We start from the raw sequence: 13,127 nt of genomic DNA, 5'->3' as shown, positions 1-13,127 counted from the left end.
CTGATGGTGGTGAGGGTGGAGCACGATTGTCTCCGTGGCGCAATTGGCTAGCGCGATCTGCTGTTAACCGAAAGGTTGGAAGTTCGATCGCACCCGGTGGTGGTGCGGCGCTTTTTTTTCTTTGGGCTGATAGCTTTGAAGATATGTTCTAATTAAGGTGAGAGTGGAGCAGGACTGTCTCCGTGGCGCAAGTGGCCAGCGCGATCGGCTGTTAACCGAAAAGTTGGAGGTTCGAGCCCTCCCGGGAGTGGTGTTTTGCTTTTTTTTGCGCTGATAGCTTTGAAAATATGTTCTGATGGTGGTGAGAGTGGAGCACGACTGTCTCCGTGGCGCAATTGGCTAGCGCGATCGGCTGTTAACCTAAAGGTTGGAGGTTCGAGCCCACCCGGTGGTGGTGCGGTGCTTTTTTTTCTTTGGGCTGATAGCTTTGAAGATATGTTCTGATGGTGGTGAGAGGGGAGCAAGACTGTCTCCGTGGCGCAATGGGCTAGCGCGATCAGCTGTTGACCGAAAGGTTGGAGTTTCGAGCCCTCCCGGGAGTGATGTGTTGCTTTTTTCTTTGCGCTGATAGCTTTGAAGATATGTTCTGATGGTGGTGAGAGTGGAGCAAGACTGTCTCCGTGGCGCACTGGGCTAGCGCGATCGGCTGTTAACCGAAAGGTTGGAGGTTCGAGCCCACGCGGTGGTGGTGCAGCGCTTTTTTTCTTTGCGCTGATAGCTTTGAAGTTATGTTCTGATGATGGTGAGAGTGGAGCATGACTGCCTCCGTGGCGCAATGGGCTAGCGCGATCGGCTGTTAACCGAAAGGTTAGAGTTTCGAGCCCTCCCGGGAGTGGTGTGTTGCTTTTTTCTTTGTGGTAATAGCTTTGAAGATATGTTCTGATGGTGGTGAGAGTGGAGCAGGACTGTCTTCGTGGCGCAATTGGCTAGCCGATCGGCTGTTAACCGAAAGGTTGGAGGTTCGAGCCCAACCGGTGGTGGTGTGGCGTTTTTTTTGGGGGTGATAGCTCTGAAGAAATGTTCTGACGGTGGTGAGAGTGGAGCACGACTGTCTTCGTGGGGCAATTGGCTAGCGTGATCGGCTGTTAACCGAAAGGTTGGAGGTTCGAGCCCACCCGGTGGTGGTGCGGCGCTTTTTTTGGGCTGATAGCATTGAAGATATGTTCTTATGGTGGTGAGAGTGGAGCAGGACTGTCTCCGTGAGCAATTGGCTAGCGCGATCGGCTGTTAACCGAAAAGTTGGAGGTTCGAGCCTACCCGGTGGTTGTGCGGCGCTTTTTTTTCTGTGGGCTGATAGCTTTGAAGATATGTTCTGATGGTGGTGAGAGTGGAGCAGGACCGTCTCCGTGGCGAAATTGGCTTGCGCGATCGGCTGTTAACCGAAAGGTTGGAGGTTCGAGCCCACCCGGTAGTGGTGCGGCGCTTTTTTTTCTTTGCGCTTATAGCTTTGAAGATATGATCTGAAGGTGGTGAGAGTGGAGCACGATTGTCTCCGTTGCGCAATTGGCTAGCGCGATCTGCTGTTAACAGAAAGGTTGGAGGTTCGAGCCCACCCGGTGGTGGTGCGGCGCTTTTTTTCCTTTGGGCTGATAGCTTTGAAGATATGTTCTAATTGTGGTGAGAGTGGAGCAGGACTGTCTCCGTGGCGCAATTGGCCAGCGCGATCGGCTGTTAACCGAAAAGTTGGAGGTTCAAGCCCACCCGCTGGTGGTGGGGTGCTTTTTTTTCTTTGGGCTGATAGCTTTGATGATATGTTCTGATGGTGGTGATAGATGAGCAAGACTGTCTCCGTGGCGCAATGGGCTAGCGCGATCGGCTGTTGACCGAAAGGTTGGAGTTTTGAGCCCTCCCAGGAGTGGTGTGTTGCTTTTTTCTTTGCGGTAATGGCTTTGAAGATATGTTCTGATGGTGGTGAGAGTGGAGCAGGACTGTCTTCGTGGCGCTATTGGCTAGCGCGATCGGCTGTTAACCGAAAGGTTGGAGGTTCGAGCCCAACCGGTGGTGGTACGGCGCTTTTTTTTCTTTGGGGTGATAGCTCTGAAGAAATGTTCTGACGGTGGTGAGAGTGGAGCACGACTGTCTCCGTGGGGCAATTGGCTAGCACATTCGGCTGTTAACCGAAAGGTGGGGGGTTCGAGCCCACCCGGTGGTGGTGCGGCGCTTTTTTTTCTTTGGGGTGATAGCTCTGAAGAAATGGTATGACGGTGGTGAGAGTGGAGCAGGACGGTCCCCGTGGCGCAATTGGCTAGCGCGATCGGCTGTTAACCGAAAAGTTGGAGGTTCGAGCCCACCCGGTGGTGGTGCGGCGCTTTTTTTCTTTGGGCTGATAGCTTTGAAGATATGTTCTAATTGTGGTGAGAGTTGAGCAGGACTTTCTCCGTGGCGCAATTGGCTAGCGCGATCGGCTGTTAACCGAAAAGTTGGAGGTTCGAGCCTACCCGGTGGTTCTGCGGCGCTTTTTTTTCTGTGGGCTGATAGCTTTGAAGATATGTTCTGATGGTGGTGAGAGTGGAGCAGGGCTGTCTCCGTGGCGCAATTGGCTAGCGTGCTCGGCTGTTAACCATAAAGTTGGAGGTTCGAGCCCACCCGGTGGTGGTGCGGCGATTTTTTTCTTTGGGCTGATAGCTTTGAAGATATGTTCTGATGGTGGTGAGAGTGGAGCAGTGTTAACCAAAAGGTCGGAGGTTCGAGCCCACCCGGTGGTGGTATGCCGCTTTTTTTTTCTTTTGGCTGATAGCATTGAAGATAAGTTCTGATGGTGATGAGAGTTGAGCAGGACTGTCACCGTGGCGCAATTGGCTAGCGCGATCGGCTGTTGACCGAAAGGTTGGAGTTCCGAGCCCTCCCGGGAGTGGTGTGTTGCTTTTTTCTATGCGCTGATAGCTTTGAAGATATGTTCTGATGGTGGTGAGAGTGGAGCAAGACTGTCTCCGTGGCGCAATGGGCTAGCGCGATCGGCTGTTAACCGAAAGGTTGGAGGTTCGAGCCCACCCGGTGGTGGTGCAGCGCTTTTTTGCTTTGCGCTGATAGCTTTGAAGATATGTTCTGATGGTGGTGAGAGTGGAGCAAGATTGTCTCCGTGGCGCAATGGGCTAGCGCGATCAGCTGTTAACCGAAAGGTTGAAGGTTCGAGCCAACCTGGTGGTGGTGCAGCGCTTTTTTTTTCTTTGCGCTGATAGCTTTTAAGATATGTTCTGATGATGGTGAGAGTAAAGCAGGACTGTCTCCGTGGCGCAATTGGCTAGCGCAATCAGCTGTTAACCGAAAGGTTGGAGGTTCGAGCCCACCCGGTGGTGGTGCGGCGCTTTCTTTTCTTTGGGCTGATAGCTTTGAAGATATGTTTTTATGGTGGTGAGAGTGGAGCATGACTGCCTCCGTGGCGCAATGGGCTAGCGCGATCGGCTGTTAACCGAAAGGTTAGAGTTTCGAGCCCTCCCGGGAGTGGTGTGTTGCTTTTTTCTTTGCGGTAATAGCTTTGAAGATATGTTCTGATGGTGGTGAGAGTGGAGCAGGACTGTCTTCGTGGCGCAATTGGCTAGCCGATCGGCTGTTAACCGAAAGGTTGGAGGTTCGAGCCCAACCGGTGGTGGTGTGGCGTTTTTTGGGGGGGTGATAGCTCTGAAGAAATGTTCTGACGGTGGTGAGAGTGGAGCACGACTGTCTTCGTGGGGCAATTGGCTAGCGTGATCGGCTGTTAACCGAAAGGTTGGAGGTTCGAGCCCACCCGGTGGTGGTGCGGCGCTTTTTTTGGGCTGATAGCATTGAAGATATGTTCTTATGGTGGTGAGAGTGGAGCAGGACTGTCTCCGTGAGCAATTGGCTAGCGCGATCGGCTGTTAACCGAAAAGTTGGAGGTTCGAGCCTACCCGGTGGTTGTGCGGCGCTTTTTTTTCTGTGGGCTGATAGCTTTGAAGATATGTTCTGATGGTGGTGAGAGTGGAGCAGGACCGTCTCCGTGGCGAAATTGGCTTGCGCGATCGGCTGTTAACCGAAAGGTTGGAGGTTCGAGCCCACCCGGTAGTGGTGCGGCGCTTTTTTTTCTTTGCGCTGATAGCTTTGAAGATATGATCTGAAGGTGGTGAGAGTGGAGCACGATTGTCTCCGTTGCGCAATTGGCTAGCGCGATCTGCTGTTAACAGAAAGGTTGGAGATCGAGCCCACCCGGTGGTGGTGCGGCGCTTTTTTTTCTTTGGGCTGATAGCTTTGACGATATGTTCTAATTGTGGTGAGAGTGGAGCAGGACTGTCTCCGTGGCGCAATTGGCCAGCGCGATCGGCTGTTAACCGAAAAGTTGGAGGTTCGAGCCCACCCGCTAGTGGTGGGGTGCTTTTTTTTCTTTGGGCTGATAGCTTTGATGATATGTTCTGATGGTGGTGATAGATGAGCAAGACTGTCTCCGTGGCGCAATGGGCTAGCGCGATCGGCTGTTGACCGAAAGGTTGGAGTTTTGAGCCCTCCCGGGAGTGGTGTGTTGCTTTTTTCTTTGCGATGATAGCTTTGAAGATATGTTCTGATGGTGGTGAGAGTGGAGCAAGACTGTCTCCGTGGCGCATTGGGCTAGCGCGATCGGCTGTTAACCGAAAGGTTGGAGTTTTGAGCCCTCCCGGGAGTGGTGTGTTGCTTTTTTCTTTGCGGTAATGGCTTTGAATATATGTTCTGATGGTGGTGAGAGTGGAGCAGGACTGTCTTCGTGGCGCTATTGGCTAGCGCGATCGGCTGTTAACCGAAAGGTTGGAGGTTCGAGCCCAACCGGTGGTGGTACGGCGCTTTTTTTTCTTTGAGGTGATAGCTCTGAAGAAATGTTCTGACGGTGGTGAGAGTGGAGCACGACTGTCTCCGTGGGGCAATTGGCTAGCACATTCGGCTGTTAACCGAAAGGTGGGGGGTTCGAGCCCACCCGGTGGTGGTGCGGCGCTTTTTTTTCTTTGGGGTGATAGCTCTGAAGAAATGGTATGACGGTGGTGAGAGTGGAGCAGGACGGTCCCCGTGGCGCAATTGGCTAGCGCGATCGGCTGTTAACCGAAAAGTTGGAGGTTCGAGCCCACCCGGTGGTGGTGCGGCGCTTTTTTTCTTTGGGCTGATAGCTTTGAAGATATGTTCTAATTGTGGTGAGAGTTGAGCAGGACTTTCTCCGTGGCGCAAATGGCTAGCGCGATCGGCTGTTAACCGAAAAGTTGGAGGTTCGAGCCTACCCGGTGGTTGTGCGGCGCTTTTTTTTCTGTGGGCTGATAGCTTTGAAGATATGTTCTGATGGTGGTGAGAGTGGAGCAGGGCTGTCTCCGTGGCGCAATTGGCTAGCGTGCTCGGCTGTTAACAATAAAGTTGGAGGTTCGAGCCTACCCGGTGGTGGTGCGGCGATTTTTTTCTTTGGGCTGATAGCTTTGAAGATATGTTCTGATGGTGGTGAGAGTGGAGCAGTGTTAACCAAAAGGTCGGAGGTTCGAGCCCACCCGGTGGTGGTATGGCGCTTTTATTTCTTTTGGCTGATATCTTTGAAGATAAGTTCTGATGGTGATGAGAGTTGAGCAGGACTGTCTCCGTGGGGCAATTGGCTAGCGCGATCGGCTGTTGACCGAAAGGTTGGAGTTTCGAGCCCTCCCGGGAGTGGTGTGTTGCTTTTTTCTTTGCGCTGATAGCTTTGAAGATATGTTCTGATGGTGGTGAGAGTGGAGCAAGACTGTCTCCGTGGCGCAATGGGCTAGCGCGATCGGCTGTTAACCGAAAGGTTGGAGGTTCGAGCCCACCCGGTGGTGGTGCAGCGCTTTTTTGCTTTGCGCTGATAGCTTTGAAGATATGTTCTGATGGTGGTGAGAGTGGAGCAAGATTGTCTCCGTGGCGCAATGGGCTAGCGCGATCAGCTGTTAACCGAAAGGTTGGAGGTTCGAGCCAACCTGGTGGTGGTGCAGCGCTTTTTTTTTCTTTGCGATGATAGCTTTTAAGATATGTTCTGATGATGGTGAGAGTAAAGCAGGACTGTCTCCGTGGCGCAATTGGCTAGCGCAATCAGCTGTTAACCGAAAGGTTGGAGGTTCGAGCCCACCCGGTGGTGGTGCGGCGCTTTTTTTTCTTTGGGCTGATAGCTTTGAAGATATGTTTTTATGGTGGTGAGAGTGGAGCAGGACTGTCTCCTTGGAGCGATTGGCTAGCGCGATCGGCTGTTAACCAAAAGGTCGGAGGTTCGAGCCCACCCGGTGGTGGTGCGGCGCTTTTTTTTCTTTGGGCTGATAGCTTTGAAGATATGTCCTTATGGTGGTGAGAGTGGAGCAGGACTGTCTCTGTGGTGCAATTGGCTAGCGCGATCGGCTGTTAACCGAAAAGTTGGAGGTTCGAGCCTACCCGGTGGTTGTGTGGCGCTTTTTTTTCTGTGGGCTGATAGCTTTGAAGATATGTTCTGATGGTGGTGAGAGTGGAGCAGGACTGTCTCTGTGGCGCAATTGGCTAGCGTGATCGGCTGTTAACCGAAAAGTTGGAGGTTCAAACCCACCTCGTGGTGGTGCGGCGCTTTTTTTTCTTTGGGCTGATAGCTTTGAAGATATGTTCTGATGGTGGGGAGAGTGGAGCAGGACTGTCTCCATGGCGCAATTGGCTAGCACGATCGGCTGTTAACCGAAAGGTCGGAGGTTCGAGCCCACCCGGTGGTGGTGTGGCGCTTTTTTGTTTCGGCTGATAGCTTTGAAGATATGTTCTGATGGTGGTGAGAGTGGAGCAAGACTGCCTCCGTGGCGCAATGGGCTAGTGCGATCGGCTGTTAACCGAAAGGTTTGAGTTTCGAGCCCTCCCGGGAATGGTGTGTTGCTTTTTTCTTTGCGGTAATAGCTTTGAAGATATGTTCTGATGGTGGGGAGAGTGGAGCAAGACTGTCTCCGTGGCGCAATGGGCTAGCGCGATCGGCTGTTAACCGAAAGGTTGGAGGTTCGAGCCCACGCGGTGGTGGTGCAGGGCTTTTTTTCTTTGCGCTGATAGCTTTGAAGATATGTTCTGATGATGGTGAGAGTGGAGCAAGACTGCCTCCGTGGCGCAATGGGCTAGTGCGATCGGCTGTTAACCAAAAGGTTTGAGTTTCGAGCCCTCCCGGGAGTGGTGTGTTGCTTTTTTCTTTGCGTTAATAGCTTTGAAGATATGTTCTGATGGTGGTGAGAGTGTAGCAGGACTGTCTTCGTGGCGCAATTGGCTAGCGCGATCGGCTGTTAACCGAAAAGTTGGATGTTCGAGCCTACCCGGTGGTTGTGCGGCGCTTTTTTTCTGTGGGCTGATAGCTTTGAAGATATGTTCTGATGGTGGTGAGAGTGGAGCAGAGCTGTCTCCGTGGCGCAATTGGCTAGCGTGCTCGGCTGTTAACCATAAAGTTGGAGGTTCGAGCCCACCCGGTGGTGGTGCAGCGCTTTTTTTCTTTGCGCTGATAGCTTTGAAGATATGTTCTGATGGTGGTGAGAGTGGAGCAAGATTGTCTCCGTGGCGCAATGGGCTAGCGCGATCAGCTGTTAACCGAAAGGTTGGAGGTTCGAGCCAACCTGGTGGTGGTGCAGCGCTTTTTTTTCTTTGCGCTGATAGCTTTTAAGATATGTTCTGATGATGGTGAGAGTAAAGCAGGACTGTCTCCGTGGCGCAATTGGCTAGCGCAATCAGCTGTTAACCGAAAGGTTGGAGGTTCGAGCCCACCCGGTGGTGGTGCGGCGCTTTTTTTCTTTGGGCTGATAGCTTTGAAGATATGTTTTTATGCTGGTGAGAGTGGAGCAGGACTGTCTCCTTGGAGCGATTGGCTAGCGCGATCGGCTGTTAACCAAAAGGTCGGAGGTTCGAGCCCACCCGGTGGTGGTGCGGCGCTTTTTTTTCTTTGGGCTGATAGCTTTGAAGATATGTCCTTATGGAGGTGAGAGTGGAGCAAGACTGTCTCTGTGGTGCAATTGGCTAGCGCGATCGGCTGTTAACCGAAAAGTTGGAGGTTCGAGCCTACCCGGTGGTTGTGTGGCGCTTTTTTTTCTGTGGGCTGATAGCTTTGAAGATATGTTCTGATGGTGGTGAGAGTGGAGCAGGACTGTCTCTGTGGCGCAATTGGCTAGCGTGATCGGCTGTTAACCGAAAAGTTGGAGGTTCAAACCCACCTCGTGGTGGTGCGGCGCTTTTTTTTCTTTGGGCTGATAGCTTTGAAGATATGTTCTGATGGTGGGGAGAGTGGAGCAGGACCGTCTCCGTGGCGAAATTGGCTTGCGCGATCGGCTGTTAACCGAAAGGTTGGAGGTTCGAGCCCACCCGGTAGTGGTGCGGCGCTTTTTTTTCTTTGCGCTGATAGCTTTGAAGATATGATCTGAAGGTGGTGAGAGTGGAGCACGATTGTCTCCGTTGCGCAATTGGCTAGCGCGATCTGCTGTTAACAGAAAGGTTGGAGATCGAGCCCACCCGGTGGTGGTGCGGCGCTTTTTTTTCTTTGGGCTGATAGCTTTGACGATATGTTCTAATTGTGGTGAGAGTGGAGCAGGACTGTCTCCGTGGCGCAATTGGCCAGCGCGATCGGCTGTTAACCGAAAAGTTGGAGGTTCGAGCCCACCCGCTGGTGGTGGGGTGCTTTTTTTTCTTTGGGCTGATAGCTTTGATGATATGTTCTGATGGTGGTGATAGATGAGCAAGACTGTCTCCGTGGCGCAATGGGCTAGCGCGATCGGCTGTTGACCGAAAGGTTGGAGTTTTGAGCCCTCCCGGGAGTGGTGTGTTGCTTTTTTCTTTGCGATGATAGCTTTGAAGATATGTTCTGATGGTGGTGAGAGTGGAGCAAGACTGTCTCCGTGGCGCATTGGGCTAGCGCGATCGGCTGTTAACCGAAAGGTTGGAGTTTTGAGCCCTCCCGGGAGTGGTGTGTTGCTTTTTTCTTTGCGGTAATGGCTTTGAATATATGTTCTGATGGTGGTGAGAGTGGAGCAGGACTGTCTTCGTGGCGCTATTGGCTAGCGCGATCGGCTGTTAACCGAAAGGTTGGAGGTTCGAGCCCAACCGGTGGTGGTACGGCGCTTTTTTTTCTTTGAGGTGATAGCTCTGAAGAAATGTTCTGACGGTGGTGAGAGTGGAGCACGACTGTCTCCGTGGGGCAATTGGCTAGCACATTCGGCTGTTAACCGAAAGGTGGGGGGTTCGAGCCCACCCGGTGGTGGTGCGGCGCTTTTTTTTCTTTGGGGTGATAGCTCTGAAGAAATGGTATGACGGTGGTGAGAGTGGAGCAGGACGGTCCCCGTGGCGCAATTGGCTAGCGCGATCGGCTGTTAACCGAAAAGTTGGAGGTTCGAGCCCACCCGGTGGTGGTGCGGCGCTTTTTTTCTTTGGGCTGATAGCTTTGAAGATATGTTCTAATTGTGGTGAGAGTTGAGCAGGACTTTCTCCGTGGCGCAAATGGCTAGCGCGATCGGCTGTTAACCGAAAAGTTGGAGGTTCGAGCCTACCCGGTGGTTGTGCGGCGCTTTTTTTTCTGTGGGCTGATAGCTTTGAAGATATGTTCTGATGGTGGTGAGAGTGGAGCAGGGCTGTCTCCGTGGCGCAATTGGCTAGCGTGCTCGGCTGTTAACAATAAAGTTGGAGGTTCGAGCCTACCCGGTGGTGGTGCGGCGATTTTTTTCTTTGGGCTGATAGCTTTGAAGATATGTTCTGATGGTGGTGAGAGTGGAGCAGTGTTAACCAAAAGGTCGGAGGTTCGAGCCCACCCGGTGGTGGTATGGCGCTTTTATTTCTTTTGGCTGATATCTTTGAAGATAAGTTCTGATGGTGATGAGAGTTGAGCAGGACTGTCTCCGTGGGGCAATTGGCTAGCGCGATCGGCTGTTGACCGAAAGGTTGGAGTTTCGAGCCCTCCCGGGAGTGGTGTGTTGCTTTTTTCTTTGCGCTGATAGCTTTGAAGATATGTTCTGATGGTGGTGAGAGTGGAGCAAGACTGTCTCCGTGGCGCAATGGGCTAGCGCGATCGGCTGTTAACCGAAAGGTTGGAGGTTCGAGCCCACCCGGTGGTGGTGCAGCGCTTTTTTGCTTTGCGCTGATAGCTTTGAAGATATGTTCTGATGGTGGTGAGAGTGGAGCAAGATTGTCTCCGTGGCGCAATGGGCTAGCGCGATCAGCTGTTAACCGAAAGGTTGGAGGTTCGAGCCAACCTGGTGGTGGTGCAGCGCTTTTTTTTTCTTTGCGATGATAGCTTTTAAGATATGTTCTGATGATGGTGAGAGTAAAGCAGGACTGTCTCCGTGGCGCAATTGGCTAGCGCAATCAGCTGTTAACCGAAAGGTTGGAGGTTCGAGCCCACCCGGTGGTGGTGCGGCGCTTTTTTTTCTTTGGGCTGATAGCTTTGAAGATATGTTTTTATGGTGGTGAAAGTGGAGCAGGACTGTCTCCTTGGAGCGATTGGCTAGCGCGATCGGCTGTTAACCAAAAGGTCGGAGGTTCGAGCCCACCCGGTGGTGGTGCGGCGCTTTTTTTTCTTTGGGCTGATAGCTTTGAAGATATGTCCTTATGGTGGTGAGAGTGGAGCAGGACTGTCTCTGTGGTGCAATTGGCTAGCGCGATCGGCTGTTAACCGAAAAGTTGGAGGTTCGAGCCTACCCGGTGGTTGTGTGGCGCTTTTTTTTCTGTGGGCTGATAGCTTTGAAGATATGTTCTGATGGTGGTGAGAGTGGAGCAGGACTGTCTCCGTGGCGCAATTGGCTAGCGTGATCGGCTGTTAACCGAAACGTTGGAGGTTCAAACCCACCTCGTGGTGGTGCGGCGCCTTTTTTTCTTTGGGCTGATAGCTTTGAAGATATGTTCTGATGGTGGGGAGAGTGGAGCAGGACTGTCTCCATGGCGCAATTGGCTAGCACGATCGGCTGTTAACCGAAAGGTCGGAGGTTCGAGCCCACCCGGTGGTGGTGGGGCGCTTTTTTGTTTCGGCTGATAGCTTTGAAGATATGTTCTGATGGTGGTGAGAGTGGAGCAAGACTGCCTCCGTGGCGCAATGGGCTAGTGCGATCGGCTGTTAACCGAAAGGTTTGAGTTTCGAGCCCTCCCGGGAGTGGTGTGTTGCTTTTTTCTTTGCGGTAATAGCTTTGAAGATATGTTCTGATGGTGGGGAGAGTGGAGCAAGACTGTCTCCGTGGCGCAATGGGCTAGCGCGATCGGCTGTTAACCGAAAGGTTGGAGGTTCGAGCCCACGCGGTGGTGGTGCAGCGCTTTTTTTCTTTGCGCTGATAGCTTTGAAGATATGTTCTGATGATGGTGAGAGTGGAGCAAGACTGCCTCCGTGGCGCAATGGGCTAGTGCGATTGGCTGTTAACCGAAAGGTTTGAGTTTCGAGCCCTCCCGGGAGTGGTGTGTTGCTTTTTTCTTTGCGGTAATAGCTTTGAAGATATGTTCTGATGGTGGTGAGAGTGTAGCAGGGCTGTCTTCGTGGCGCAATTGGCTAGCGCGATCGGCTGTTAACCGAAAGGTTGGAGGTTCGAGCCCACCCGGTGGTGGTGCGGCGCTTTTTTTGGGCTGATAGCTTTGAAGATATGTTCTTATGGTGGTGAGAGTGGAGCAGGGCTGTCTCCGTGGTGCGATTGGCTAGCGCGATCGGCTGTTAACCGAAAAGTTGGAGGTTCGAGCCCACCCGGTGGTGGTGCGGCGCTTTTTTTTCTTTGGGCTGATAGCTTTGAAGGTATGTTCTGATGGTGGTGAGAGTGGAGCAGTGTTAACCAAAAGGTCGGAGGTTCGAGCCCACCCGGTGGTGGTATGGCGCTTTTTTTTCTTTGGGCTGATAGCTTCGAAGATATGTTCTGATGGTGGTGAGAGTGGAGCAGGACTGTCTCCGTGGCGCAATTGGCTAGCGCAATCGGCTGTTGACCGAAAGGTTGGAGTTTCGAGCCCTCCCGGGAGTGGTGTGTTGCTTTTTTCTTTGCGCTGATAACTTTGAAGATATGTTCTGATGGTGGTGAGAGTGGAGCAAGACTGTCTCCGTGGCGCAATGGGCTAGCGCGATCGGCTGGTAACCGAAAGGTTGGAGGTTCGAGCCCACCCGGTGGTGGTGCAGCGCTTTTTTTTCTTTGCGCTGATAGCTTTGAAGATATGTTCTGATGATGGTGAGAGTAAAGCAGGACTGTCTCCGTGGCGCAATTGGCTAGCGCAATCAGCTGTTAACCGAAAGGTTGGAGGTTCGAGCCCACCCGGTGGTGGTGCGGCGCTTTTTTTCTTTGGGCTGATAGCTTTGAAGATATGTCCTTATGGTGGTGAGAGTGGAGCAGGACTGTCTCTGTGGTGCAATTGGCTAGCGCGATCGGCTGTTAACCGAAAAGTTGGAGGTTCGAGCCTACCCGGTGGTTGTGTGGCGCTTTTTTTTCTGTGGGCTGATAGCTTTGAAGATATGTTCTGATGGTGGTGAGAGTGGAGCAGGACTGTCTCTGTGGCGCAATTGGCTAGCGTGATCGGCTGTTAACCGAAAAGTTGGAGGTTCAAACCCACCTCGTGGTGGTGCGGCGCTTTTTTTTCTTTGGGCTGATAGCTTTGAAGATATGTTCTGATGGTGGGGAGAGTGGAGCAGGACTGTCTCCACGGCGCAATTGGCTAGCACGATCGGCTGTTAACCGAAAGGTCGGAGGTTCGAGCCCACCCGGTGGTGGTGTGGCGCTTTTTTGTTTCGGCTGATAGCTTTGAAGATATGTTCTGATGGTGGTGAGAGTGGAGCAAGACTGCCTCCGTGGCGCAATGGGCTAGTGCGATCGGCTGTTAACCAAAAGGTTTGAGTTTCGAGCCCTCCCGGGAATGGTGTGTTGCTTTTTTCTTTGCGGTAATAGCTTTGAAGTTATGTTCTGATGGTGGGGAGAGTGGAGCAAGACTGTCTCCGTGGCGCAATGGGCTAGCGTGATCGGCTGTTAACCGAAAGGTTGGAGGTTCGAGCCCACGCGGTGGTGGTGCAGGGCTTTTTTTCTTTGCGCTGATAGCTTTGAAGATATGTTCTGATGATGGTGAGAGTGGAGCAAGATTGTCTCCGTGGCGCAATGGGCTAGCGCGATCAGCTGTTAACCGAAAGGTTGGAGGTTCGAGCCAACCTGGTGGTGGTGCAGCGCTTTTTTTTCTTTGCGCTGATAGCTTTTAAGATATGTTCTGATGATGGTGAGAGTAAAGCAGGACTGTCTCCGTGGCGC

Source organism: Rhipicephalus microplus, chromosome 3 (genome assembly GCF_043290135.1).
Source record: "Rhipicephalus microplus isolate Deutch F79 chromosome 3, USDA_Rmic, whole genome shotgun sequence".
Taxonomy (NCBI): domain Eukaryota; kingdom Metazoa; phylum Arthropoda; class Arachnida; order Ixodida; family Ixodidae; genus Rhipicephalus; species Rhipicephalus microplus.
This window is presented reverse-complemented; position numbering follows the sequence as displayed.